This window comes from Zootermopsis nevadensis, unplaced genomic scaffold (assembly GCF_977971745.1).
Source record: "Zootermopsis nevadensis isolate Lab colony 2312 unplaced genomic scaffold, Znev_1.0 Znev_ptg000027l, whole genome shotgun sequence".
Taxonomy (NCBI): Eukaryota; Metazoa; Arthropoda; class Insecta; order Blattodea; family Termopsidae; genus Zootermopsis; species Zootermopsis nevadensis.
In genome coordinates this window covers 4,837,062-4,862,282 of record NW_028259159.1, presented here as the reverse complement: position 1 = coordinate 4,862,282, position 25,221 = coordinate 4,837,062, and the positions used below count along the sequence as shown (strand labels likewise).

General features: G+C 36.8%; 1 protein-coding gene across 3 annotated transcripts in view; it reads right to left on the bottom strand.

The window, feature by feature from the left end:
* LOC110834658 (uncharacterized) overlaps nt 1–25,221 on the bottom strand; it is a 193,637-nt gene that overhangs the window by 109,173 nt on the left and 59,243 nt on the right. For 2 of the 3 annotated variants that reach the window (XR_015537270.1, XM_022074054.2), the window contains exon 2: nt 1,130–1,323. The exons of the other annotated variant lie outside the window; for it this stretch is intronic. The gene's annotated coding sequence lies outside the window, so the exon portion shown is untranslated. The remainder of the gene's footprint in view (nt 1–1,129; nt 1,324–25,221) is intronic. 3 annotated transcript variants of the gene reach the window in all.

Sequence of the window (25,221 nt, the reverse complement as noted above, 5' to 3'; positions counted from 1 at the left end):
ACGTTCCAAATTGATTAATAATCTTTTAGAATTAAACTGCAGAAATATTCGCTGTTAATAAATTATGGGCAATGTACTGGGAGTGCTAAGTTTATGCAAAAATGCTTTAACTGACATTAATAAAAGTTGCCCTGTGACACGCTGTCAAAACCACCTGTCACTGCATACACTGAAAAATAAGAGCTTGTTACGACATACATACATACATCTACAGCTGGGAATGAGACTTGAATTTTCATTCATACACACACAGGCAGACATACGTTTTTCAGGACAATTTCATGTTTTGGTATGTGCCTGTCGAATTAAAACGTGCCCTGAATATTACTTTTGAGTAAATCATCATTTTGTTAATCCCAGAGTGGAACTGCAAAACCAAAAGCCTATTATATTTTTGCCATCATTTTATTAATAACTTATGATGCATGGTTCATGCGTAACTTCGGTTTTCTGGGGGTGAGCCGAGTTGAATGTTGAAAATTATTAAACGTTTCGCCAAACACTGCAGTTCTCATCTTCAGGGTAAATATAAAATGCTTGTGCATTTTTGGAAGCCGTATATAAGGTAAGCAGTAAGTGGTGAGATGGATTTTATGGTGTTGATTGGCGGAGTAAAAGAGAGGGATGTTATCCAATGATCCTGGAATCTAAATTTATAGAAACGTAAGACACAGACGTTCATCCCTACCCTTTGATCTTTGACACTGTAATGCACAATAGTAAATATGGGATATAATAAAAAGGTGGAACCAGAATAAACTCTGACCGATATTCTGGGTTTGATTCGGAGTCATCCTAAGTACATTTTATAAGTGATACAATGGAGGCAAACTTTCGAGGACCATACGCACCCCCTCCTCCCGCCAACCCACCCAGGTTTCATAAAGCATCTTTGCATCATACGCCTAATATTCCTCCAGAAATTGAAAACCCTCTATCTTATGCTTCAATGCTGACGTTTCATTCTGAAAGACTTATTTTGTCACGTATGTAAATTCGTTTTTTATTTTTTCCAGTACACTTGAACACAAACCCCAAATGCCTGAACGATATTTGAGCTCGTGTGGATGGTTGAATGGAAATCTGCTACACAAGACTTCATATCCCTTTGTATAAGAAGAGTTCGTACCTTAATAAATACACCATGAAGACCTGGCTGGCTTTGACGCGAGGCTCGAAGCATTCTAGACATCGGAATTAGATGAGAAGAAAGTGAATGGTCTCAACTTCCCTCCAACGCAGTGGGTAAGAAACAGGTAGACCCCGCAGACAGCCTTGACGTATACGAGATCAGAAAGCCATTCCTCTGGTGAGAATCGAAACCTGATGGACAAACCAGTAGCCGTCACTTTGCTGACAGAGCTATCCGAGACTCTTAAAATTATAATAAAAATTCATTCGCAGCTAAAGTATTTATTGTTTGGGTTCTTGCATAAAGTGAGCTAAAAAAGCGAATTGCAACCTACAAGGTTCATTGTCGTGTCAACAAAAGCATGTCACTGCACTCTACCTTGAGCTTCTCGCCTCCAGTCCATATCCCTATTCGAAATGAAATTCAAATCAAAATCTTCATGTTATCCAGGATCACCAATAAAATACACGTGAATTATCACGGGAAGTGCGAAAAGTAGGTAAAATAACAAAGATTTTCGTAGGATTTGAGGTTATCACCGCGGTTAGGACGGACGTTTACCGACGTTTTAGAGGTCCTGACTCGTCGTCCTGATGAAGGAGGTAGCAAGGACCTCCGAAACGTTTCAAATTTCTATCAGACCACACGGCGCAAGAAGGCAGAAGACAGAAATATTATTTTTGTGCTTTGTTTGTATTTATCACAAATAAATTGTTATATGGCTCAGATTCCGGATGGAGGGAGATTTATTAGAGGGAAGGGAATTATACATATTTTCATTGTAATATTATAAAAGTAAAATTAATGGAGATATGCCGGGGGGGGGGGTGGGGAAACTGGTGAAATGATTTCATAAAGTTATGTTAGAATGGATGCGAAACGAGTTGAACTGGCGGAAATGTTTCAATCTGGAAAAGCACCGAACTGAGAGATCAGTAATTCAATAATTCAGCCAGTTTAACTGAAGTCTGGGTCGACTATAAAGGACAGTATTTCTTTGTGGAATTTGAAATTCCGCATTTGAGACCTTTATAAACCACATTTCCAAGTGTGCTAATATTTAGAATAGCTGCTGACGCTCGAAATTATAATTCCATTTGCACAGCCATCACCACGCATTTTTTTCGCCGAGATATACGTAAAAAGTGTGTTCAAAGGAGCGAAGTTATGAACACGGAAATGGAAGTCAAATTTATTTTAAACCTTATTACTCTTTCGAAAATTATTTCATAGGGTAAAATCTTGGTTCTGAAGACAAATCTAAATTTCATTTGAGTGTTCTGTTCTCTAGGAGTGCTTTATTAGACCCACCTACCCACTGCGTTTAAAAAAAATACGCAATTTTATACTTTACAAAATGTCTCTTGTTATAGAAAGAAAGATTCAGGTAAACTTTTGGAATGCGTTTGAAAAAAACAAACAAAGGGAAAATTTTCAGCCCTCCAAATTCAACCTTTCTATTCAGGATGTACACACAAATTGTACAGTGTTAATAAAATATTTGGACTCTGCTGAATAAATGTTTCTTTCTTATACACTAACTTCAATGCATAAAGACAGGTGCTTAATCTTGTATTAAGGTTGCAAATGCACCAGGATCGTGGTTGTGAACTACACGGCGCCCAAGAAATCAATGAACTATATGAAGCACTGGAGGAAACAATAAAAAATCGTCAAATGACACCTTCCTATTAAATGAAAGGAAATAAATAGAATAAAGAATCCCTTGTGTAATTTAGCGCAGGCCTCCTTGAGAGGCTAATATTGGCAATTAGATAACGGGAAGAATTCTCTACTTTTCATAGAATATAAGGTCCACTGAAAATACATGAGCTCGCTACTGGATCAGTTTCATAGAAATTTGTTAATAGTTAAAATACTGTTATGGAGGACAGACACGTGATTATTCTAATTGTGGTACAAATATGTACTATGTAAAAAAAATGTCTTTTGTTACTTTGAATGATTTTCGACAGATAACTGAAGTCAAATAAAATTGTTAAATTGTGGCGTCGAGATAAACGCAGGAACTCAAAAGTGGCAAATTCGATCACGGCAAAACGTAAAACTCTTCTACCTCAGATGTCACGAGTAAATCCAAAAAGTCTGTGCAGTTTTATGTATGAATTCGATCGTTCCTAAGAAGATGGTGTAGAGTCAATCAGCGGCCCTTTGTCAAGTCACTGTAGAAGGATAAGTTTTCACACACCCATGAAATAGCAGAGTTAAATCCAGGAACACTCCGGTACTTTCCATCACATCATGTTCACATCAACTCCATTTCCTGTCTCATACTTATTAAATGAGCAACGTGACTTTACAAATCAACAGCCCCCCCCCCCTCCTACAACCAAATTGCAGTATAAAACTTCAAAATACAGACATAAAGGGAAATGAGTTAAATAATAAAACGAAAATAAGCTCAGTGTGAAGACTGTAATTTGAATTCTCGTAGCATTCAAAAGAGAATTTAAATTCTAATGTAGTCTAGTAATTGCAATTTCTGTAAGCGAAGCCAGCCCAGTCAAATAGAAATATTCACATATATCTTCATTAAAATTCATTTTAATATTGTCATTCTATCTATGCCTAGGTACTCCACAGTCATTTCAGGTTGACTGATCAAAGCTTTCTACATTCGTCCTACATATTCCGATCATCTTACAGTTTATTTATATTATATAAATAATATTAGGTTAAAAGAATAAATTATGAAACCTCTCATCATTTAATTAATATATTCTTCCCCCTACATCCAGAATCCTGAAATATGTAGCCTTCCTTCCTTTAAACACTAAATACAATTGCACTTTTCAGTATTAAGGCCACTGAATAGGGCATGGGGATGTAACAGTTACTGACCTGAATAAAAGATAAAATTTTCCGAAACGAAACAGCCTTAATTTAACCTATAATCTAATTTAAAAATATTATTGTCATTTAAAAGTATCTTAGATGCGATAAGTTTCCAACGAAACTGGGAGGGGAAGTCAGCATTGAGATGGATCTTAAGAAAACATTTGTTAGGATGGAAGGTGGTTGGAAATGGAGCATTATCATGTTCAATGACGCACAATTCTATCAGCGGTGTTGAACCTTCTGGTTTTACTACCAAAGTCACTTTAGAATATAAAGTAATTTAGATAAGTAGTAGGAAACTGTAATTTCTCATGGAGAGCGAAGAGAGAATGTGAAAGAGTAAATAGTAAAAAGCCGTGCAAGAATGTGAGAGAGAGAGCTACAGGCCTTTCATGTGGCAAAGCTGCAGGCACTCGAGACTGCGGTAACAGGGCCAGATAAAGCTGACGGTCCTCTTACGAAGGGCTACACATTCCGACATTACATCGCTTAGACAGAATGACAAGCAACTGATCACTTAATACAATGTTTCTCAACCAGTGTACCATGACGTGAATAGAAATCTACCGCCACGAACATGAACATTGGTTACTACCAAATTAATAACAGATCGCAAGCGAGTGATATTATTAAAGTCTATCTCAAAATTAAACAATTTCACTGTTTTTAAAATTACCTTGTGTCAGTTACGTAGTCCAATAGTCCTCTACAGAATAGCAAATCTTCAGTTGTATTTGATGTTGCCATTTAGATAATATTCGATTCAAAATTTTACTATGCTGTAAAGTTTTTCTATGATGTTTCCTGCTTAATACATAAACATATGTATTTTAAAATCATGACGAAATATGAACACGTTTTATCTGCCCATGCATTCATAAATCCATTAAACACGTTAATCACATCCACACATTCATTTGTAGGCGAGATTTCAGGTTCTCACGGCGACGAGTGTGTAGATGACCGTCCTTTGGGTAATTACGCTACGTATTCTGCTATAAGTTTATCAACGATTCGGAGGTTTTTGCTGCTTCCGTCATCAGGACGAACATTTTTACATCGAGCGTACATTCATCCTTAGGAAAGAATATATACATTAACATAATAAGAAGCTCAATAATTTGTACTCTTCGTAAAATATTACAACGATGACAAAGTCAAGGAAACCAAGGCATGTAGCACGCACGGGATAGATAAAAATTGCATACCAAATTTTGATTCGAAGACCTAAAGGGAAAGAAACACTCACAAGATCTAGGCACAGTTTAGTGGATAATATTAAAATGAATTTTAAGGAAAAACGGTTTGAAGATATTAATTGAATTCATCTGCCTCAAGGAAACTTTTACCCCTCCCTCTCCATGACCACGGCGATATACGCCATAAAGATGACAGTGAACACAGATGAAATATTGGGTGTTATTTATTAAATACAATGCGAAGAAAATTTAATTAACAACCATTCACATTCTTCGGTTCAAACAAACAGAGGAGGGAAACGGTTTAAAATTCATCTCCATTTAATAACTGGGTTAAGAAAGACTTCATCCATCCTACACGCCTGTATGGCGTAGTGACAAAGAATAAATACGACTTCACTTTTTACCCTTAATTGTCTTCAAATTCGAATCCCTTTTAAAGGCAAGAATTCTTTGATTGTTTCCTTCTTTTGATGTCCGTGTGTGCGTCATTTGCACAAAGCGTCGTTTCGGTATCAGACGCCGTAAAACCTACACTCCCCGACTTCGAAATACTTTTTATTCATTCTTCCATGTGACTTGCAAATAAACTTTCTCTTTTTACTGTATCATAGAAAATTTAAAAGACTTAAGAATTCTGTTTGCGTGTCTTCATCTTCCTACTTCATTTCCGACCGTTCTCTCTCGCTTTCCATCTATTTCTTTTATTACAGTCATTTCGCTGCTAAAAGTACAGTCAAAACAAATACGCTCATTAAACCGGATTAAATAAAAACATTTTCAGAAACTGGTTTATGCTAAGCACAAACTTTGTTACTAAAAAATAAAGCTATGTTAAAGATAGTCAATGTTTTTGTTCCACAGCCAAGGATATTTTAGTTCAACTCCGTATTTAAGAATTCAGCCCGTACCGCTAAGAAAACACAGGACTTGACCATTACGCAGATCAAATGGTTAACGCTGTTTAAGGAAATAATTGTCGTATACAGTGAGAAACATATGAAACCATAAATGCATAGTGTAGCATTATTGATTATTAAAGTAGATGGTACATATAATAACCACTAAGCTAAGAAGGTTATTTGGAGGATGCAACATTTCAGTGCGCTGTATAGCTTCGACAGGTGTGCCTTGAGATTGTGAAGTTTTCACCATTTTTTTTGTGGGCATTATATAATAATGATGCACTCGTTCAAAACGATAGTATTAATATGGAATATCTCGTGGAGCAGAGATATGTTCAAAATATTTTTATTACCGTTTTGTATCACATTAACTTTGACTTTAATTTGTTTCACATACAAATCTATTTTTTTTACAAAGTTAATCACGCTTCGCAGAATCGAAAATTATTTTTTCTGTGCACTCAGTTATACATACGTCATATCGCAAAATGGTTTACATAAAAATTGTATGCGTTCAAAAATTAATAGGCTGATATGATTCTCGCTGAAGGCGAGTCGTAAAAGAATTGCATAAACAAAAATAAATGACTCTTGGAAAAACAATTTGCGGGAAATGTATTGATTTCTTTTATTTATAAACTTTGGTCCAGTTGTTTAAAATGCCGTGTTCTTAAAAAAAACGTCGAGCAATAAAAATATGTAATAGTGAAACGGGCATTGTGTTGGGCAAGGCCGTGGTCTAGGCAACACGGAGAGTTTTCCTCCGGGGGCTTCCCCGGTTTCTCCGTGGCATCCCAACAATTACTCCATTCACACACAGAAGAAGGCAATGGCAAACCACTTCTGGATCATCTGCCAAGAACGTATATGAACAGGTCCCAGTCCGAGAAAAGGATGGAAGGATCCTGTTCATATGGACCTGTCGTCAGACAGAACACTAAAGAATAAGAATATGAGGTGGTCTAGCGGTTAAAACGCTGGCCTTGTAATCCTGGGGTCACGGGTTCGAATTCCGGCGGTGCCCGAATTTATAACTTGTGCTGGGTAAGGCCGTGGTCTAGGCAACACGGGGTTTTCCTCCGTGGCATCCCAACAATTACTCCATTCACACAAAGAAGAAGGCAATGGCAAACCACTTCTGGATCATCTGCCAAGAACGTATATGAACAGGTCCCAGTCCGAGAAAAGGATGGAAGGATCCTGTTCATATGGACCTGTCGTCAGACAGAACACTAAAGAATAAGAATATGAGGTGGTCTAGCGGTTAAAACGCTGGCCTTGTAATCCTGGGGTCACGGGTTCGAATTCTGGCGGTGCCCGAATTTATAACTTGTGCTGGGTAAGGCCGTGGTCTAGGCAACACGGGGTTTTCCTCCGTGGCATCCCAACAATTACTCCATTCACACAAAGAAGAAGGCAATGGCAAACCACTTCTGGATCATCTGCCAAGAACGTATATGAACAGGTCCCAGTCCGAGAAAAGGATGGAAGGATCCTGTTCATATGGACCTGTTGTCAGACAGAACACTAAATAATAATAATAATAATTCAGACTACCTAAGAACTTGTAATTCTCTCATTTCCGGTAAATCATCTAGCATAAAGCCAAATGAGCATAGCGTTCAAGTTAATATAGAGTAGCAACTCTGACGTTAACTCCAGAGCCAGTGTCAATATTTGTAACCTTTCGCCTCTTCCAGGCCACATACGTTCTGTTTACGTTTCAGCAAATTGTCAAGGGTAAAAGTAGAGAAGTAATTAGTCCGATAATCGTCATTTTAATCAACGAACAATATGAATTATTTGACTATAGCTACGTACAAATGTATTCAGTGACATACGAAAGGACGATAATTCAAAGTGAATGTATATCATTCTTATTAATGGAAGTTGAGTACAAACATCTCAATAAAACACATCTGTTAGATATTCAAAGAAAGCGTAAACCACATAGCTCCAAGCTGTATCAATTATTATTTTATAATCGTTGCTATGATAATTTAATTTGTGTTTGTAAGAACTGAGATATCAAATTTATCTTCTTGTCTTGTTGAATTTGAAAATTAAAATAAATAACTTTCTTCCTTTATTAACATTCGTTTACTGTAAACGTTATTTGTTTAATTATTTACATTAAACTTCAGAATATTACGTTTTTATTTCTTTAGTGCCAACCATTAAAACTTCAAAGGACATTTTTTCATTTAAACCACAAGACTGAAGACGGAAATCGTCAAGATGAAACGATAACAATAACTTAATATCATATCGCGATGTCAAGGAGAGCAGAAGTATCTTAGGAATAAGTCCCATTCTCTTTGTAGATACTTCCACCACGACTCAACTAACTGTTCCTCTCCAAGAAGCTATTTGAGTCTGACTTCTTTTCCGCCGTCTCCATCACCTCTATCAGATATACGCTTATGACCTTTGCACTCACGCACCAATTGTGACAGATCCCGCACTCAACTCAATTCGAATGCAGACTTTATATTTCCTGTGCGAAGAATGCACTCAGACGTGAATTCTACAGCTACCATAATACGGTGACTTCAAAGGCAATAAAGATATTCAATTGTTACATTCAGTTCGTCCAACCGTTGAAACAGATGGTGTCAGGAAGATTATGAGTTTTTCCTTCTCTGCTCTGTCTTATTCTCTAAGAATGATGTGAACGAACTCTAAGAAATAGATTTCTAAATACATAATCCACATGCGATAAGACGCGAATGTGTTTTAAATTATTCTCAGAAGTGTCTGAAGTTGAAATAAAGTTAGTGGCTTCTAAAGACGCATTCAGAAAAAAAAAAATACCCAAACTGAAGACTTCGTCGTTTAATTTGTGTACATTGTTAGAAAATCCCTTTGAACTTTAAAAAAAACATAATTTAAAATTGTGAATTAGAGCTTCTCACAGTGGGAATAATAATTTGGCTGTCTTCTAGGTTGAAGTACCATAAAGTCTGACAAGTTTACTAACGGTTCAAAGGTCCTTGCTGCCTCGATCATCAGGGCGGGGATCGCCCTGATTATAGACACTTGCTAACACGTATAAACTGTCCTGTATGCACAAATATGAAATTAATATACAATAAACACCTGAGTGAGCTATTGTTATCGAGATACGCGTTAACAATGTAGGATCGATGTAATGTTTGATTGGAGGAGTGTCTCGAAAGGGTTCCGTTCTACAGCATTTTGCTGTCCCCCCTCAACCTTTAGAGATTTCAAACAATGGGGAAGAAATTAGTATTCACAAACTGCACCACGATATTTGCATATTCAGTTCGAAGATTCCTCAAAGGACTCAGTCACAGTGACTATAAACTCGAGAACTTGCCCTTTGCTTCCGACGGTGGAAGGAAATCATTTTCATAATTGACTTCAGACACAACCGGGATGCTAAGGGTCACTTAATGTTGTATTCTACGCTCAATACAACTAACTTTAAGCTTATATTCCAATATTTCTGTCAGCAACGACTTAGCAAATGTATAGCTACCAACATAGTAGCAACAAACATTTAAATTTGTTGTAAAATATGATAAACTGTGATATATCCGCAGTTTAAACAGTGCAAATCTTCACTTTTCTTGTTCTATCAACTTTAAAACGCTGTCTGGTGACTGACTGGTCAGTTCCAAGTCTACAATCACTAATAAAGCGCCAAGTACACTCCGGCAACGATGGCCCCAATTCGTCAGTTCCCAACGTTAAATTAAATCATTATTAGATTCGTGGAACCCATCGCATGCTTTGAGTGTTCACAGAAAATTAAAGGACAATTTTCTTATTCTAAGAATAATATATTCTTCACCAGATTAGACACAGTTTTAGCTCGGATTTGAAAGACAGAATGATCAAAAATTATAGACTGGAAAATATATGGTTATGGCACTATCCCGTACTTTTCCGCAGAGACAAGAAAAATCACGAAATCTTCAGTCAGAACGACAGGTCAACAGGCCAAGATTTTAACCCGGGACCTCCGGAATACTAACCACTATCACTAACGTGTTACTTATTTCTAAAGACAGGTTAATAATTTTTTTTTATAATATCCGACAATTTTCAATTGGTCTGATAAACACAAAAATCATTAAGCAGGATGGTCTCAAAATCAGTCCCCTCGTCATGAACAGTGGAGAAGTGGAAACTCTCTTCTTTACATCAGCTGTTCATGTAGGTTATCATGTAAATCTTTTTCTCATACAGTCACATTGCATCCACACACACACACACGTAATGACAGCCTAATAGCCTCACCGAGTCTTGTGTTTTGGGTGCATTTTCGTAAAATGGGTAGGACAATCTGAGTCATTAGACGGCACATAGTAAGGAATTACATTACACGCATCTGATAGAAGTCGTCCTGGACTCAACATAAGTACTTATGCAAATCTGCATAAATAACTACGCACATATGCGACTTCTCTAAATACGACCTGAATAGTAAACCAGCCTGTAACACATACATTAGCGTACTAAACCTGTATTACGTACCCCACTCCGGCTAAGGATATTTCTAACAGCCCTGTTTAAGTTCTCGAAATATACCCCGGAAATGACGTACACAAATAAGCAATTGTCTTAATCATGTGCATATTATTTTTTTTTGTAGTGTTCTGTCTGACGACAGGTCCATATGAACAGGATCCTTCCATCCTTTTCTCGGACTGGGACCTGTTCATATACGTTCTTAGCAGATGATCCAGAAGTGGTTTGCCATTGCCTTCTTCTGTGTGTGAATGGAGTAATTGTTGGGATGCCACGGAGGAAAACTCCGTGTTGCCTAGACCACGGCCTTGCCCAACACAAGTTATAAATTCGGGCAACGCCGGGAATCGAACCCGAGACCCCAGGATTACAAGGCCAGCATTCTAACCGCTAGACCACCGTGGCGGTGTCGTGTGCATATACATACTAATTAATACCATTAGGGCAGCAGCGGAACTGGTTTTTTTTATTAAAAATAACATTAAACTAGATATGAGTCGAAATTACACAGGTTTACATCTTCAACTTTAAATAAACTAATTAACTTCCACGTTTTAGAACAATAACCGTAAATAATCACACACGATAAAAATGGCGGTGGGTCATGTAAATTTATTTGAACACATAGGAAGCACTGGTTTTACCTTATTTAATGCAAACCAGAAGATGGCAGTCCCAGAACAGCGTTACCATGGCAACGGTTACAATATATAAAAACACACCTAGTCATAAACTGTTCTGCTATTGTATAAGATAAGTTTCCCAAAAAAGAGGCCTCTAATTCTGCTATTATAACCTGCAGTTTTAGGATCGGTGATACCAAAATTCATTAATCGATACTATTCTGAGCCAGTTCCATCCACTCATCATCCCCACAATGTAGCTGCATCCATCTTCATGTTATTTTCTAATCTCCTTCTTTGTCTCTGTTTTCAATGAAGTTTAAATGTCACAGTTTCATTTTCTATTTCTACCATCCGAGCTGCATGTGCAGCCAATCCTTAAATGCATTTTCTAGTCCTGCTTCACTGCAAGTATTTTCTTGATTACTTTGTTTTCAAACACGGATCATTTTATATTATCCCCTAAAAGAAAATTCTTTCGTAAAATAATTGGATGTATACCTGGAGGTTTAGTGTTTCTGGAATCACATATGATGGCCACAGTTCATCCTCAATTTCATTATAAATAATGCAGCGGAAGCTCTATATGTGACTCGAGAAAATATATTGTGTACTTATTTGAATAGTAGGTCAACTTCAAAATAAATACCCGAGTCACATATACAGTCGTCGATCACAAAAAGCTTCGAGGAAGATGCCCCATCCGAGCAGTGGTACCAACTGTCGAAAAACGTTTAAAATCTTCCATAAAAACCCTAAGGAACTTCAAGGTTCACAAAGGACTACGACGCGTGTGTAATACAAACAATTTTGTCCCTTTCTCCACCAACAAACATTTCTGCACTGCAGCAACACACAAACCGAAGCCCTGACGAAGAGAAGTTCAGAAATATCACTGAAGGAATACAAAAACATAGCACAACAGGCCACATGGCCCAACACCTGAAATGTCGCCGATGATGACTAGAATTTTCCCGTTTCATAAAATCCCTTCTTAAACGTCATCGTAACTGTAGCAATGTTACTTCCAACACATGCAACATATCCATTATCCCTCGTGAGATGCAAGTAAAACTCACCAGATAACACCACCTTCTTTCATTCATTACCCGGCATTCTGTAAGCTACACATTAAAGATTCTTTTTTTAATTCAACTTTTTTCCCCCCATTTTTTATTACGCTGCTAATGATGATTACAAAGAGAAAAGCAGTGTTACGTATCTGATGTGGGGCTCTATGTGCCTTTCAACCGACATGCCCGTGTTCAAACATTCTCAATCGGCCACTTTGGGTTTAGGGCTGTACGTTAACGACATACATCTATCTGTTAATTACTTGACATTACTATGTATGCCTGTCATGTCAGACAATAATCCAGCTGGCTTGTTTCGCACCCTCCTGTAGGATGAACTTATTCAATTTCATTCCCGGGGTAAGACCTTCTCGTTCGTACTGGATAGGAAGTTAGTGACGAGGAGACCGACAGAAAAATACCTTACTCAACCAGGAATAGAAGCTTTCTATATCTGACGAAAGGAATGGAAATTACAGCCTTAACAAAAAATGGAATGCACATACGAATTAGCATATTTAAATACGATATTCAGTGTGAAAAAGAGTTAAAATTATTATTAAATAACTCGTTGATTTTATGTATTCCTCATACTTTCTGTAACAGTCATAATTCCTGGCAAATTAATGTTTTATTCAATAGTTCTCAAACAACGGATATCGTCCATTGCTACCTCGTATACACGTAAGCCCTTCTGTACATTTGTAACTTTACATAAAGCTGACACAGGCTTTAGAGTTTAATCACACGTATTAAACGACCTATCAGTTTGAGTTTCCAATACTAACTACGTAACTATTGTCACATCTGCAAGATAGTATCGGACATGAATTATTAACACATAATTTTAGCCAACAGCAAATATGATAGCAGAATCGCTTAACATATAAATAAGTAAGTAGTTAAAAGGAATTTCACAACGGTTCGTTATGCAAATGAAGATGGAGGTTATGTGACTAAACACATTGCACAGTTATGCACGTGCCATTACCATAAATACCACCACACCCACTCCGTTGTCCATTGTCCGTTGCCTTAACACGCATATTTTATAACATTATCCATATTTCCACGACGTAGGAATTTAAGCTTTAGAGTCCAAAATTTATTTTAAAATCAAACAGAACGATTAAAAGATTGTTTTGCTCTTTAGGACCACTTGCACAAGCTCTGTAAATTCTTATGAAGAGACTTCTCTTAACATATTTTGGATAAATTTTAAACTGTTAGACTTTTCCGGTAACAGGAAGTGAAAGGAACTGCTTTATAATGACACATTATGGCACATGCGAGAATTTAAAGTCTAAAAACGGCAGACAAGGTGTGATTATTAACCTAGAAGACAAGGTGAAGACCAAAGCTTTCGTAATGAAATTTATAAAGACAAAAAGCAAAATGACACATCTTGTGGAGGGAAACCTGAGTCAGTAGAATAACTCGCTGAAAGGGACAGAAGTTATTCTCTTCACAACCAAAATTCAGAGAAACTTCAGCACGGCGGTGATGGTCAGGTTTTCTGGAGAACCTGATCACCGCTAACCCACCTCCGATCAGATATTTCGAACGGTCTCTTTCTATTTCAGGTTTTCCAACCAAAATTTGTGACAATTTCTTGTCTCCCACATGCGCTCTACATACCCCGTCCACGTCATTCTCGTTGATTTCATCATCCTAATAGTAAGTAAAGTAAAGTTTGTCCCACTATACGCCATGTAGGCGTTTGGGGTGAGAGGAGGTATAACTCCTCTCTTCCTTGACCTCGGCACTAGATGGGGGTGAGTGGTCAGCATTACGCCCCGGCCGGCTTTACCCCCGGGAAAGGACCCCCGGTAAAAAATTATAAATTTTGAAAATTTTCTCTCTTGTTCTAGCATGCACTATAGGCCTATTTAGACATACATACGTTCCTAGTACTTATGTTGAAATGCGTTTACCAGTGCACTCTGCAGATATCGCGTATTATTCATTGAAACGTACTCCAACGAGTGGTAGTAAACAATTTTACCATTTCCCAAGGGTTTAAAACTAATTTGTAAATTGTATCATTTCAGTTTCTGAGTTTCAAACAACTTTGTTTAACGTCGTTTTAAATGAGCTTGTGCGAACCTCATGTTGCAGATATAGGAATTTGCCATGTCCTCACCATTTCATCCTCTCAAGTGCTTTGGATTACTTGAAGTTTCCTCAATTCGCGTTACATATTATGTTCATACTGCAATACAGAGCCCTGCATTACCCAACAAACTACAGATAACAGCACACTGAAGGTAGCTGAGAGACATACAACATCTGTCTGCAGAAAGTAGCACCATCTCGGACATTATTAGTCACAGAAACTTAGATACTGAGATTCAGTTTGATTACGACTACATAAATAAACTTATAACATATTGTAGGTGCGTCATATTGTGATTTTATTTAAAAATAGTATTAAAATATATTAAAATTGTCCGTCAATCACAATAAAGTAATACAAGATAATTAAAAGGTTAAAATATTATCCTTTGTTCCGTATCGAGTACTCGATTTACATATGGAACATTCTCGACATGTTTCGGCTTGCATAGAGCCGTCATCAGGTGTATGTTATAAACTCTTAATTCAATTACTAATTTTTAATTTTCGTATCATTTCTTCATTTTTCACATTGTATCAACATTTGTTGTATTATATATCATTGATACAATCGTATTGTCGGAGTGATGTTAATGCTGCGTATATTGGTCTGTGAATTAAAGGATTCAAACCATTAATGAAATTGAATATAGAAAACAAAATAAATAAATGAAAGTAAACGTATAAACTTACCGGAGAAGTAATATCGAAGTTGTAAGAGGAGAGATCAGAAGTACATCGTATCGGAGCGAGGTTGGTTATTGACTGCGGTGTTAGTGGGTGAAAGGTGGTTTGTCAGGGTTGGGGTCAAGGTACTGGAGTGCATTAAAAATGGGGTTGTTAAGTAAAGAAAATAAAATAAAAACAGCCTTCAAAACAAAAAACACAATAAAAAACCTCAAACAAAATCCAATAATAAACATAAACAACCAATACAACTTATCAGGTATATATAAATTGAAATGCAAGGATCGTCCATTAACATATATAGGTCAAACTGGCCGCACTTTCACACATAGATACAAAGAACACATTGCAGCCATAAAACACAATAAAGACAATTCCGCATACGCAAAGCATATTCTAAATACAGGACATGCATATAATACAATAAATGAAACAATGGACATTATAAAAATAGTAAAAAACAAAAGACACAGAGATACAATAGAAAAATATCACATACAACAAACTTATAAACAAAACATATGCCTTAATGATAATAATATTGTACTTAACAACCCCATATTTAAAGCACTTCAGTACCTTGACCTCAACCCTGACAAACCACCTTTCACCCACTAACACCGCAGTCAATAACCAACCTCGCTCCGATACAATGTACTTCTGATCTCTCCTCTTACAACTTCGATATTACTTCTCTGGTAAGTTTATACGTTTACTTTCATTTATTTATTTTGTTTTCTATATTCAATTTCATTAATGGTTTGGATCCTTTAATTCACAGACCAATATACGCAGCATTAACATCACTCCGACAATACGATTGTATCAATGATATATAATACAACAACAAATGTTGATACAATGTGAAAAATGAAGAAATGATACGAAAATTAAAAATTAGTAATTAAATTAAGAGTTTATAACATACACCTGATGACGGCTCTATGAAAGCCGAAACATGTCGAGAATGTTCCATATGTAAATCGAGTACTCGATACGGAACAAAGGATAATATTTTAACCTTTTAATTATCTTATATTACTTTATTGTGATTGACGGACAATTTTAATATATTTTAATACTATTTATAAATAAACTTCTCAACTTCCCAGGAGCGTTAGCAACGAAAAGTCATATTTTGGATTCGTCATGTCTGTTTGTCTATCTCTTCATCCGTACATTATTTAGTAGCCTGGAACAATATAATTATTTACTCTCTTATTTAACGACGCAGTAAGTATACAATAACCAATGATAAGATTATTAATGAACGATTAAATGGAAATAATGCAGAAAGAAGTGTTCGTGGCTTAATTAAGATACTATCCCAGGATTTTCGCCGGGTAACTGAAGAAAATCATAAAACCATATGTCGGGAAACCTGGGCTCAGGGCCGAGATTGGACCCCCATATTCGGTTTTTCGCAATAGTTAGAACAGTGCACCTTCCACATATAAATTGCATAAAAATCCGATGTACTGTGACAACTAAGAAAGGGCTGAAGAATCCAATAAAGATTAGCCATGGTTTCGCAAAAATATTTGTTCTTGACATTCATATATTGCAGAAAGAAAGTTAATGTTGAAAAACTACTGTCACTTCACACATCACACTACAGAGACTCTCAAATTATTTTTATTGTATTTTGCAATGAATTCAAATCATAGGATGGAATGTGTATTTTATGTCATTAATTTCTTTACCGAAAATAGTTGTACAGATTTCGAATGCAGCGCGATGTGACAGCAGAAGTAGCGTTTAAAAAGAAACGAACTAAAATTAAACATTTGTTATACACAATTCCACAAAAATAATTAAATTCTAAAGGGTTCTCTGGGATACTGGGAACGACCCGTTCTTCAAGTGCCTGAGCACTGCGGGTCCCAACTTTTCGTTGGCTTGATCTATAGACATTCGGTAGGACTCCTTGGATGAGGGATCGGCCCGTCGCAAGGCCTCTACCTGTACACAGGACAGCACAACACAGAAAAACGCGGACAAACATCCATGGCTTGAGTTGGACTCGAACCCACGGTCCCAGCGACCAAGCGCCACAAGGCCCACGCCTCAGACCGCGCGACCAGTGCGGGCCCCAAAGGATTCTCACTACGGTAAATTCAATACTTTTAAAAATAAGACGACACATTTTAGAAAAAGTGTAGAGATTTATTTGAGTTTCATTTAAAGTAGTGGTTTGATCAGTATCAGCCAAATGTTGATTCGCCTTGAAATTATTAATGTACACCCCTCAAAGCTAAATGTTGGTCTAATCGATATGAATTTGGTAGTTTTGGGGTCGACACGCGTGTTCCGATTGTACATACACTACATATGTGTACTCTTCGTTAACAGACAAACATGTTACCCTACTGCTTTTATTAACACGTACAGAAGCTGTGAAATTTACAATGTTATGAGCTAATCCTCTTGAGAATGGATTATTTCGTATGTCTACTTTATGATCCTGTGGGATAAGAGAGTAAATGGAATTGGTTTTTACCCGGAAGGATGCAGCTGTTTTTATGTTCTCTGAAGAAGCAACCTAAAATGTAAATGTTGACCGGAAACCAGCGAAGCACAACGTGAAACAAGTTTCGTACAACTTTATGGTAAATGCGTTTTAAGCCTACACAATCATACATAACCACGCCTATGAAACCGAAAAAGAACTCAAGAAATAGTTGTATCCGGTTTATCGCCTTAGACATAAGTTTTTTTTTAAAAAAAAATACATTCCTACATGTGTGCATGTATGTAAATTAATTATCGGGGTTAATAGGAGATGAACTGATGGCTGTTACTGCATCAGTTTTGTATGAATATTAAGCAGACATGTTGAGACCGCCCGGAAATTTCCCTTCACTAACATGAAGAACGAATTTTTTTCTTCATTTTTTTATATTTCCGATAAGATGAAACCCACCCAGGAGTTGAGTAACAAAACAGATGGGAGCAAATTTTTAACCTTTAAAATATCATCGTAGCAATACAAGAGCGATGGCAGTGAGATTTCCTAAACCAAAAACGGAAAACGAAGTGTACAGAGAAAACATTTTGTAAATAGTCAAATTTCGGAATTATTTATGTATACCACATATCAATTGAAAAACGCATCAGATTCAACAGAATCAAATGATACACGGTTATCGCGAGCACGAATATTTATGACAGACTTCCGTTTTCGTACAGGGTCATTTTATTTTCCTAGATATTGAAATAAATTCCACGCGCACCTACTACCAGCGTTAAATCTTGCAAGATATAATATCCAATAGGCTATCGACCGGTGGTTTCAATGATTCTTTCTTTAAATACGATACCTACATACCTTTATATCTTACTGGAATTTGATGGGTGAAATCCTTTTTCCTTTCGTGATTCAAAGTTTTCCTCCCAACTGGGAAAAAGAATTACACGTATCGTAACAAATTTTATGAGTTAACAACTTCACTTCCTTTCGTACGGAAAATGAACACTTTCCCTCAGTTTTATTCAGTACCATTTGTCTGTCTGTTGCCTTGGCCGAGTTCCTTCTTACGATTGCCTCATCCAATCTATACCGCAGCTTCGAGGCGCTCATTTCCTGCCCGGAGATTTGCAGCTCAGGGCGACTTTACGTCTGTGTCCAGATTTCTCTCAAACTGTTCACAAGTAACAGAGATAAGTTTACGTTCGAATAAAATCAACTGCGGTTACGACACAACAAATCTTTATTAATTCAGATTATTTGATTATTTTTCAAATGGGATGGCTATTATGATTGATTGTTCATAATTACATTGAAATAAACAATTTACTTTAAAATACTGTCACAGAATTTTCCTGAAGCGACTGAGGAAATGCATGATTCATCGGTCATAATAAGCTGGAAACAAAACCTAGAAATAATCTGGGTACGACCCCTTCCTCCTAATTTAAGTATATAACTTTACGTCTAAATAAACTTCGTCAGTTTAAAATATAATAAAGTTTTATGAAAATTTAATTGCTCTCAATTACCTATCCGTTCATCGGCTTGTTATCTAACATGCTCCAAAGAAAAAGTTAATTTTCCATGAACTGAATTTCAAAACGAACATCGTCATATAATTATTAAAGATATCTGAGAAGAAAATACTTTCCGCCGAGTAACTCGTTAATTATGAGATGATAATGTTGCGTCATATTGTGATGATTATAATTGTTTAATTTTAACCGTCTAATCACAATAAAATATTTTATTAAATATTAAAATATTATTATTACAATTAACATTTAATATTTAAAATATTTAAAATATATTAAAATATATTAAAATGATGCTCGTTCTATCGAAATGTTCGATTTACAATTAGAGCATCATCTTTTTCACGACATGTTTCGGTTTTCAATGAACCATCTTCAGGTGTATAATCAATATAAATTTAAATGTAATATTCTAAATGCAATCCTTCGTCAGATGTCCATTAAATATCGGAAAGTTATCCTCTTCTAGATCAATTGTACTTTGTTATTACATTTAATGTTGTTTCGTAAATGTATGTCGCGTGGGTGAAATGTTTGTAGTGGTTTTTTAATTATGTTCACAGCCGTGAAATTTTTTTTCAAAGAAATAATTTCTATTAGCAGATTAATGCGACTGGTTAATCACTCGTCCAAGGATTCCTACCAAACATCTAACAGATAAAATAATCTCCTACAAGCGAGGAGGACAAGGTACATCAAGAACTGTAGAGCCATATGTAATGCTAATTAGTAAATCAATTTTATAAAAAAAAGAGCTGTGTGTCCAACAGATCTTTCCCTCCGAGTTCCACGAAGTAAGTACGAAGATCTCGACGTAGTGGGCAGCAATCCTGTTTCATATTCATGAGGTTTCTAGTTCCATCGTCTCCCTACAGCCTCTTCCGGCAAATACTGGGCTAATACCTTACAACATGGTCCGACTACCAAGTTCCATAATCTTTGAAACTGTAGTTCCACATCATCCGTCATTCTATGCTGTAAACTCCGTGTACTTGATAAAACATTGGTAAATAAACCATGAAACAAATGTGGGAGAAATTTAAAGGACGTCACTTATTACTTGAATGACTTATCACATCACTGATTAAAAGGGGAATAGAGAGGACTAGGAAGAAGATTGATACAGCTAACCGACGACCTCAAACAAGGAAAGAAGATGACGTTCCAGGAATTAAAGCGAGAAGCCGAGAATAGGGACAACTGGAGAGCTCTTTTTTGGGCAGAGCAATGGACCTGTCGTAAGACAGAACACTTAATAATAATAACAAATTTTATTTGATCTTATTTCTTTTAAATATTTTAGGTTATTTAACGACACTGGACGCTCTATAATACAAGTCTACACCCCGGCACCTGTTTTCGACCTTTCGATGACTAACTTTCTATTTCAAAACGTGAATGAAGTAGTTCGTAGACTGGAAAATACAATATTTGTATTATCTTAGGCACAATTTCGTATTCGTACAAGTACAGAGTATGTATGTTGACTACTTTGCATTAGAAATCGCTGATCCTTAGATGGATGCTGATGTAGTGTGCTATAAGTTACGGAACATCTGCTCCTTGCTATTATCTTCTCCTTGAACACAATTCTGCCATCCCTTATTTAACGCTACAGTGGAAACCCTTCAAACCTTAAGCTGGGGTCATATACACCCGTAAGAAAATCTCATTGTGCTGACGCTGCTTTAACATATAGCGACTTTATCTCCAGTATCTCCAGTGTCTGAGATGATTTTTCAGCTTGCATAAACTCATGCTACGGGAATGTTCTTATGACCCCACAATGGGTCTTAAGATCAAAGGGCTCTGTGTCATTCTCTCTATATCAGTTACCTTAACTAAAATGGGCGTAGTTGTGTTCCTCAAACTTTTTGGTGCCTCGGAGCCCCTCGCAAAAATATTTATTGTCGCGGACCCCCAACCTAAAAATATCTCATACGTTTTGATTCAATGGAATACAGACTAACTAAAATATAGATAAAGTGTGTTATTCTGTTGTCATGTTTTTATTCCAATGTGAAAGTACACAAAAAATTGTGACGGATAACTTGAAACTTGCAGATATATAGAATGGAAAAATAAAAGAAAAGAGTCTATGTAAATCGCGGAACCCTTAAGAAAAATTTCCGGATCCCCGATTGAGAAACATTGGCCTAATTTATAACTTGTGTTGGGCAAGGCCGTGGTCTAGGCAACACGGAGTTTTCCTCCGGGGGCTTTCCCGGTTTCTCCGTGGCATCCCATTCACACACAGAAGAAGGCAATGGCAAACCACTTCTGGATCATCTGCCAAGAACGTATATGAACAGGTCCCAGTCCGAGAAAAGGATGGAAGGATCCTGTTCATATGGACCTGTCGTCAGACAGAACACTAAATAAATAAAACTAGTTTAATCACGAGAATTGGGACTGTACTTATTTGTGTTACAACACGTCCATGTTAAGGTATGGAAAAGAAATACAGAATTTTACTAAAATATTATCAGACTAAGACAGCAGAGATGATATTTTTTTAAACAGCACACAAAAGAAGGTGAAACGAGACGTGCATGAAAATTGAGATAATTTAAAGAACGCGCATCAGAAGTCAAACTACAAACAACAGAATTAGATGTTATGGACACGATTCATGAATGAACTAAGAAAAATACGAAAGACGGTCGCGGGTACGAAAGCAAAAAGGAAAACGTTCAAGAGGCAGACCGGAATAAAGATGGAAATACCATGATTGGGAATATATCACACAGGAAGGAAAAAGAATATGGGGAAAAAACTGTGGTGGAGGGAAAGATGGAAAGGTTTGGTTGTGAGGCGACTAGCATAAAGTGCAGTCTTCTCAAAAAAAAAGATACATCGTGCGGCAGAAATTGAAAATATTTTACACGTGCGAATCTATTACGTTACTGAACTATGACGTTGACTGTCTGCTCTTCGAATCTATCGGCATTCTATTTCCTTCGTTCCTTCATTTTCTCGCTGATAGCACTGCAGTCTTGTGAATTCTATTTCGTTGCCGAGAAGTGAGAACGAAATACAGGCTCTACTCGTGAGGGTTAAGAGACGCACACATTGCCCAAAAAAAGAAAACCTACACGAAAATGTCATCAGAACAGCAAAATCTTACACGTTTTTGTACACAGCACACGTAAAGAACAGGCGCATGCATTATGACCAGCTCGTACCCTATGAACGTGAGCTGCGAGCTGAGAAAATGACGTAACCCAGCCAAATTCTTCCACAGAAAACTCATTTATACAGAGCAGTTTAGTAAAATTAAAAAAAAATGTCTTCTTGCCCACACTGGTCCTACTTAAACGTATTCAGTTTTAAGATGCGTCTTTAAATAACTTATGAATAACAATAATATAATCAAAGGTTCGGTTAAGGGATTCAGAACTAAGATATTAATCTCCATCTATTCCTAGGTCTTCCTATATGTTTCTTTCCCCTGAGCACATATGCTGATGGCATACCAAGCATCCTGTTTCCTTACATTCTACGCCTTCTTCAGTTCTACCTGCAAATTTTTTTTGCCCTCAGCTGTGTTCGTACTTCACAACCTGCTCATTTATTTATTTATTTTGCAACCCGTATCTTATAGTTATTTCAAACGACAAACTATGAAATCTAAGAACCTGGACGAGAGAAGAAAGAACTTTTTCATATGGGTTTCTGCAAGTTTCCCAGCGATCTGCATATATATATATAGCTACGATTTTTACCTTCCTGATATTATTTATATATATATATATATATATATATATATATATATCCACCTACGTGCAAAGTTTTATACGAGAACACCAACGAGAATAGAACTAGGTGAGCATGAAATAGGACTTCAATATGGCGCCATTCTTAACCTCGGTTCTATGAGAAACATCGAATGAAGACGCGTATTAGAAATATGCTTGAGAGAAAGATCAAAAAAGATAAAAGAAAAGATTTCTCTCTTACAAAAACACAAAGCAGCAACGAGACTGACAAAGAAACGAAATTTAATAAGTTGTGAAATAAAATTGTTAATTACTCTAATATGTAAAATAGCATGGAAGCGTTGGAAAAGCGTTATCTCACTAGTTTTTGGCATAGACGTCGAAGAATAAGGAAGAAATACAAAGATCCAGTGTCCAGACTTTAAGTTGGGTACTAGGTCTACAGGGGGGTTTGTACCTGGGACGTCACCCCCATGCCCCATTATCGTATCTCACCGAAATTTTGCAGAACACTGTGCACGATTTCAAATATGCAAGTCTACTCCTGGACATTATGTTCTGACAGCGTCCGGAAACTATTCTACTTTTTCCAATGAAAGCTTTACTTTAGTTTTGTAGATGTCTCTAGCAATTTGAGCTGAACAAAGTTAGGGACGAAACTGTAAATGAACCATGGGATTACATATTCGTTCCCCGTGAACCGAGTAGTGACAGATGGCACTGCTCCATACCCTTGTGACAATTTCTTCATGTCCATCAGATTTTGTTAGGAAATGAGTTTCAGAATGCATGAGGTCACAACGTTTGACGGGTCATCACTGTCGCCAGAGCTCATTTTTGTGGCAGTGTCCCTCGCTTCAAGGAATATTGGTCCAGCAGTCAAGTGGTCAACCCCAGAAAACTGGAGCAAACGCGTCATTTGTATCCAAACTCCGCGAGGTGGCACATCACTCAAGACAGCAGATCAGTCACGCAGTTATATCACCCCCTTAAATCAAGCAGTTTAGCGAAGCGGGCACGATCTGTCTATCTTAGTGCGGGCGGTTCTGTGTTGAATACTGGACGAGATATTTAAGTTTGGATGGGTAAATCGAACTCGTGAGTTCTTATTTAAAATTAGTAAGTCTATAAATAAATTAAGCACAAGACTGAGAAAAAGAGTTCTCTTATATATTTCTGAATTCTTGGTTTAAAGATTAATGTAACAATTCAAAGTTCTTAATCGTAATTGAAAACTTTTATGTTTTATTTCCCCCAATCCTTAATTTGCCTATCACAAAATTCCCATTTCAAAAACACGAATTGTTTAACTCGTTTCAATTGAACTTTAATTTCCTTGCGTTGAATTCAAGATTATATGACTCCATTTACATTGCTTCTAGGCGTAGATGGGAGGATTAGTGGATCTTGATGAATCTAAATGGAAGATGGAAATATATGAAAGAAACATAACAGAAATGTTAGGCTGATGATAAAGATTTTGAATTTCGTTATATTTAAAGACTCAACAGACCATAGACACTAACAAGTATTATTGTTGTTAATTATTTTTAATTAATTAATATTAATCGTCAGCCGCGGACACACACACATAAATCCTGGCTCTAAGTAATCTGGTACTTGAGCATGACAAAATAAATGCTTCATAACATATGAAGTCTTCCTGTGAAATCTAATTTACATTACGTGGTTATAGAAATCCGTTTTTATGAGGTTTTCAGGGCGAGGAATAACTCATAGCTGAGTTTCTTTGTGCGTTCAACAAAACCAACATTCCACGGGGAGGAAGGGTGGTTCATATTTCTGCTGCAAGAACAGGTAACATGAGTTTCCTCTTGACGGAGGCTGAAGGAATAAGAAAGCTTTACTGAAGGCCACGAAACCATGGCCTCCTCGACTCGCTGCGAGTACTAAATTTTTTGGTATACTTTCTTTATTTTATAATGAAAGACAAGCAGGAATACGAACTTTAAGACTCTAAGCTGGTTGTATATTACACGATGAGACGAAGAGAGAAAAATACACACGTGAATAATAAACTTGTGGTCGATGGTAAGTGGAAGAGATTGCTGCATACAGGCCGGTAAAGAAATGTTGTACGACGTAGAAACAACGGTGGAGCGAAGACTGATGGCAAAGGTAAACGGAAATATAAGTTTATAATCTGATATTTGAGGCCCTGTGAATATGTCGATGTTGGTATCCCGGTTTGCAACGCCTTGTGTTCTGGCTTAGTAGTTGCCAATATTTAGGTGGAACGTACCGCCTGCAACTTCAAGGTAAGTGTGCAAGTCGCGGAATAACAACCTAACAAAGGATCGCATGCAAATTCCAAAAACACAAATAAAACAGTGTATTTGAAGATTAATCAACTTAAAGCTAAGTAATAATTACGCTAATGAGTGAC